We start from the raw sequence: 6541 nt of genomic DNA, 5'->3' as shown, positions 1-6541 counted from the left end.
GGTTACACTGTAGCTCCGCCGGGCGGGAGTCCTCTCTCGAAGCTTGCTTGCACTTTACTTTTCGGGCGTCATTTTACAGTTAACCGCGCGCACCCTGACGTCGGCTGTTCAGGTAATGTGATTGGTTCCATGTTCAATCATATGGCCACGGTTTTAACCAATCAAAAGCCAGGGAAATACAGCGTATGTTATTTTGTTATCCGCTTAAAGCTCCAGTAGCGCCACCTGCACTTCAACTTTTTTGCTACATTGCAAAAGTGCACGGAGCAGTTCCTCAGCAGCATACAGAGGAGAGCCCCATGCTTCCAGTGAAGTGCGTCAAGTTCTCAATGGTTTTATTGTTCAAAGCTCCATCATCACATGACAAAGCCAAGAGAAACTAAAAAAAACCAAGGCGCAACTCTGCACTTCACTCCACAAACCCAACCGAGCTGTCGGTGTCATCGAGTCGCTTCAAGGTGATGCTGATCGACCTGCTCTGTACACATCTAAAGGTGAGCGTTCTGTTGTAAGCTATGCGTTAGATAGCATTATGCATTGTATGGCTAAAATGTTCTGTGTCAAACGAAGAATCACTATCATATTTCGGAAGTGTCGTATGTGAGTCTGCAGCGAGTTTATATTATTATTGTCGTACTACTTTCTGGTAGGTTTATAATCTAGTGGTGTCACTACAATATTAATATAATATTCCCTTTAAGGGTGTTATAATGGTTTATAGTTTTACTGTTTTATAGTAGCATTCTATAATGTAGGCTATGATTCATGTAGCCCATTTATTTTCCGAACGTTTAATATTGTCCAAGTTGTTATGGTCACATTATTTTAGGGTCCTCATCTACTATTGAGTATGTATGTTTGTCTGTTTCAAGTTCTGTGTTGGGTCACAGCTATAGTACCGTTTTACGTACGATCGGGCTGAAACCTATAGGGTGTGTAAAGGGGATGACCTGATGGAGCCAGATTTTTTAATTAGGCTAATTAGCTAATGATGTGTGATGTCATCTGTGATGTCATCAGTGATGATGTTAAAAAAGTGATGTCATAAGAGTGCACACAAGGAGGCATTGTGACAAGACTGATCAGTGATGTCATGTCATAGGTGGACACGCACACACACACACACACACACACACACACACACACACCCATGTACATTTAACTCTCATTCAAAGTAACCAGTAAGCAAGCAAGCACACAGGCTATTATGTGCTCTTGCCTTGGCAATAGCTATAGATTAGTGCCTGTCATTGTGACAGGCATATGGTTTGAGGCAATTTAAGTCCTAATTATGCACATTTATGGAACCCGTTTCTGATACGTACAGTATCTTGACAAATTAACTTTTGGACTCCATAAATTGTTTATCAATTCAGAGGCCAAATGTGTGAGTAAATTTCAATATATGTGTTGGAATGTTCCTCTCAAAATTGACTGAGCGAAGAAAAGTTATAATTCCGCAACTGTTGCAGCAGCAGCAATGTTTTGCCACATAGTAGGATAATAATGTCACCCATCTGTATAAATTAATTCAATACTAGTTTAGTTTACACATGTCACAACTACTCGGCAACAACCAATTTGTCAAAAGTGGATCATGTTTCCGTAAGTCAAACTAATATACATTACTACTAGTACAACCGTTCTGAGGCATCGAACTCAGCTGGGGCATTTATACGAGAGCAAGGACTAGCTCAGCTCTACAACAGCTCACTTAACAGTGTGCAGTGTTTCCCCTGGCCTCCAGATCATTTCCTGTGAAAGACAACCTTTTTCGCTTCTTGTTCATCCTCGCCTCTGACATCATCTGTACTTTCTTTGTCTTCTCTTTTCTCTTGTATTCTGTGTACCTATAGTCCTCGAGATGATGATGATGGTGCACTCTCACATCCTCTCCTAAAGTTCCCCATCAGCATCGTTTCTCATCTCACCTTTGCTGTAAACGTCCGGTACAAAGTCCTCTTTGTCTTTGTACTGAAATATTTGCATGTTTTTTTATTTTGATTTGCATGCCACTTTGGCTACTGTAACTTATACCTAACCAAAGCCCATTCATATTGTATCAAACAGAAACAGTTTGAGGCATTGCATTTTTTTTACTGTTTCATAATCTTTCTTAATTCCATGCAAAGCAGGGGATTTGCTCTCCCTTTCTTTAGCCAGTGGTGGTCACTCGTATTGACCACGCAGGCTTGAAAGATTACTGGCCAGTTGCAACTTTGCTGATTAAAAAAGTGCACTGTACCATGTGCAGTATTAGCAAGGAGGTTACAATGCAAGTTGGCTGTGATTACTAGTGACCTCCATAGTAGTCTGCTGTTGTGGTTAGTGTCACGTCAAGGAGAGATGGAGAGATTGAAGTGTTTTACATAGCGGTATGTTGTGTATGTTATGAGTTGGATTATTCCTCCGCTCTCGAATATTTGTGTGTGTGTGTGTGTGTGTGTGTGTGTGTGTGTGTGTGTGTGTGTGTGTGTGTGTGTGTGTGTGTGTGTGTGTGAGAGAGATAGCGCGCGCGCTATCATTTCAAGTAAAGCAGTGACCTTCTTCGGGGAACGAGAATAGCAGACCACATAGTGTCAACGTCATCTGCTCTGTACTGCGGACAGACACCATACAGTAGTTTGTCAGCGTATAGTTTTAGGATGTTCTCCAAAACCATCACAAACTCCCACATCTGACAGATGGCTGCATTTTTATTTGTCTTTTATATTTGTACTTATTGCTTTTAACCGTTTTGAACATTGGTATGTTGAAAAACGAAGTAGCCCGTTTGTGACCAATTGTCGTGATTTTCCTACTTTAAAGTTGATGACTTGGCGACCCCTTGAGTCCCTTTAGTCATATAGTGTTTTACATCAGCTGCCTGTCGCAACAGTGGCTTGCTGACAAAAACTTCAGTAACAACGACTACATTGAGCTACAGGTTAGAATTTCTTTCATTTTCCCAATGCTAACAAAACAGCAGTCTCACCTCATAGTAAGTGATGCTTGCCATACGCGGATTATGACATGACGGGGCCCCTGGGCCTGGCTGCATAAAGGGCACATATGCACAATTAAAGCCAGAATAATAACTAAGACATACACTCACCTGCATCTCAACAGGGTTTACAGGCTAGCACAGCCACCAGGACACTCAAAGCCAACAGCACAATAACAAGAAATGAACTCACTTGTACAGTATCTAACACAGGATTTACAGTGCAGGTACACTCAATTAAAGCCAAAAGCACAATAACCCTCTAATTCTCCATAAATTTATGGATTTCTTTAAAAAAATATATAGGGTTGCGGCCCTAAATACTGTAACATCCCCGCACATCCCCCACCAGTTGAAAAAACTGCTGCTGGATTAAAAGAGAGTAAGAGACTCAAAGTAAAGAAAGGAATGTCCGCATCAGTATATTGAATAACTAAGTAGCCTATTTAGTGTTTCGTAGCATGCAGTTATTATAAAGTGTTCCCCAAAAATATTGTTTCTCAGTAGTAGTGAGAAATACACCAATGAGTGAAATGTGTGATCAAATACCCTGCTCTCCCCTACATAAAGCAATCTTATTTAACCATTCGACTTCCTGTGTAATGCCTTGTCAAAATACTGTATACAAGGTGCCCATTAAGACACAGTCAGACACAGCTTCTGGGTTGATTTGTCTTACTGCCTGGTTGTGTGTCAGGGTGAGACCTAGCCAACTGAAACCACGATGTGGAGACTCTTGAGACAGAGTGTGTGTGTGTGTGTGTGTGTGTGTGTGTGTGTGTGTGTGTCTGTGTCTGTGTGTGTGTGTGTGTGTGTGTGTGTGTGTGTGTGTGTGTGTGTGTGTGTGTGTGTGTGTGTGTGTGTGTGTGTGTGTGTGTGTGTGTGCCTTCTCTACGCAGGCAGTGTGTGTGTCATAATATCCTGAGGATGATGAGAAGCAGATAGAGGAAGGAGAAGAGGCCCCAAAGTGTCAACTCAACTTGTTACTTACATTCACCCTTCCTCTTTTTAATTTCAACTCTTCTGCTTGAGACTCTCCCTCGTCCGTTCATACTTCCTACCTTCTCTCACCTTTTCTTTTGCACCACAGGTTTCAAAATTGTATTAAACATGGGTACTTTACAGCAGGGCGATGTGGGAATTTAGGACTTTAATCATGAGAGAGATGAGATAAACTTGATCAGAATCAGAATCACTTTTATTGCCACAATATATATATATATTTTAATTTCACAATATACAAGTTAAATACGAGGAATTTGTCTTAGTGCCTGTATGCAGCGTAGTGGTCAGGTCAATATACAGAGATAAAGAGAAGTAGGAAAGATAACTAAAAGGCAATCACAACATTGCAAGTGCAATCAAATCAAATATCAATCAAACCTTTATTGACAGACACTTGGTCCATAGATGTCACATACACAATTACAAAAAGCACATAAGAGCACAATAAAAGAACAAAAGTACATTATAAAAGAGAGTCATACCAGAGTTTCCACATATGTGACTGGTATCTCACAGTGCTTAGCCCAGGATCAGTGAGCAACTTAATGATAACATTCTGAGACACGTTCAATCTACAGATGAACCTGTACCTCAGATTTCTCAGGAGCGCCTGGAAAGTGGCCACCCCCGCCTTACAGAACAGGTCACTAGCACTGCTCCACCTGGGCTTTTTCAGCAAGATGCGCATGCAGTCATTATAGGCAACCTGAGGTTTATGCATGCTCACCTTCTTAAACTTTACCCACAAGGGGGCAGTATAAATAGGGGTACAGTAAGCCCTAAAGAGTGTGATCTTCACATCATCAGAACAGGAGTGGAAGTGGCCCAGATATTTAGTTTTATCACAGACACATAGAGCATGCTCAGACAAAAGAAAAACAGGAAAAGCAAGATCCCGGTCCTCTTTCGTTCTACAGATCATAACAACACTCTTCTTAGCATTGTATTTCACATCAAATATACAATATGTACATGAGTGTAGGAGTGTTCCGGGGATATTAAATATGAATTTACATTGAATTTACAGTCTGAGTTAAATAGGCATTAATCATATCAGTGGGGGTGGGGGGGGGGGGTTCAGCTGAGTTCAGGAGGAGGTAGTGGGGTTTGTGGGGGATGTTGGTGTGGTCCTTGGTGGAAGGGGTTTTTGGGCCTTGTTGGTGAGGCTGATGGCGGTTGGGAAGAAGCTGTTCTTGTGGCGAGTGGTTCTGCTCTTGGCAGACCTCAGTCTCTTGCCGAGGGGGTGTTTTGAAGACCACTTCAGTGTCCTGGCGGCATGCAGGTCCTGGAGGGATGGCAGGTTGCATCCGATTACCTTCTCAGCACAGCAGATGATGCGCTGCAGTCTGTTAATGTCCTTGAGAGTGGCAGCAGCATACCAGACGGTGATGGAGGAGGTGAGGATGGACTCAACGATGGAGGTGTAGAAGTGCACCATCGTTATTGTCCCGTAGGGGAGTGCAACCCATATAACACACACAAAACAGTAAACTAAATTTCACAGTGATCGTCTAATTTCTTGATAGCCATATAGGCTATCAAAATTAAATTAATGAATCCAGTATAATGTAGCTTAAATGTTCTATTATGCAGGGGCTTTAGCTTCAAACGAAATATTTACTGTATATACAGCATTCCTATTGCAAAAACCACTGGAAAAACTGTTTCATCCAGCAGCATAAACAGCATTTTATATAGGAGAAATATTTCTTGGGGAATCAGTCACGTCACATAACAAAATAGAGTATAATGTATTATGGGTGAAACATCCCTTTAATATCTGACATAATAATTATTATAATGCACAACCCCTTCAACCCACAGTCCGAAGGCATCAAAGCGCTGCTTGCATGTGTGCCTCCTCTGTAGTGTTTGTCTTGGGAGGTTGTGCTGCTCTTCCCTGTGCTCACATCAGCTGCACAGGGCAGAAAGTGGCTCTTTGACTTGCCTGATAGCTTCTGACAGCTCACTCTCATCCCTGCTGGATCAATGCAGCTCAGCGCGCTTCATTAGAAACATCAATGTAGCGCGCCGCACGTTCCCACAGGCTGAGCAACAAACCACCAGGCAGTCACCAGCTACCAGCCACCGGCCACCGGCCAGGCAGTCACCAGCCAGGCAGCCACCAGGAAATTCTTAAAACCAACAAGGGGAAAAACCCTTGAAATGGTCATCCTATTAGTGTAATGTTACTTGATTCAAGAAGACTGTTGAAACTATTTGGTTTGTATTGGAAACTAAAATTGTTTCATCCCATTGGCTGAAAAATAGAATTTTAAGACTCAATAGTTGAACATACTTTGCAGTGTACTGTATGCCTATGTCAAGCATATATGCATTATGTGTATATATATATATATATATATATATATATATATATATATATATATATATATACACACACACACACATCAAGACTATGTGTTGATGTAGACAAAGTTCACTGTTAACAGGACTGTTTGTGTCTGTGACTGTTTCGTCACAGAGGCTTGAAATGATGGCATATCACACGTATGAAATGTTATGTATAATGGGAAAGGAAAAAATAGGAGA

The 6541-nt window shown here is 41.6% G+C and overlaps 1 protein-coding gene across 4 annotated transcripts in view; it reads left to right on the top strand.

The window, feature by feature from the left end:
• Positions 1-272: 272 nt before the first annotated feature.
• Positions 273-6541, top strand: part of arhgap9 (Rho GTPase activating protein 9) — a 58255-nt gene continuing 51986 nt past the window's right edge. For 3 of the 4 annotated variants that reach the window (XM_083660770.1, XM_083660771.1, XM_083660768.1), the window contains exon 1: positions 273-494. The gene's annotated coding sequence lies outside the window, so the exon portion shown is untranslated. Of the gene's footprint in view, positions 495-1850; positions 1950-6541 lie in introns of those variants that run through there. The other variant, XM_083660769.1, reaches the window with a different exon arrangement.

The sequence above is a fragment of the Poromitra crassiceps genome, assembly GCF_964638095.1.
Source record: "Poromitra crassiceps genome assembly, chromosome: 25".
Lineage (NCBI taxonomy): Eukaryota > Metazoa > Chordata > Actinopteri > Beryciformes > Melamphaidae > Poromitra > Poromitra crassiceps.
This window is presented reverse-complemented; position numbering and strand designations above follow the sequence as displayed.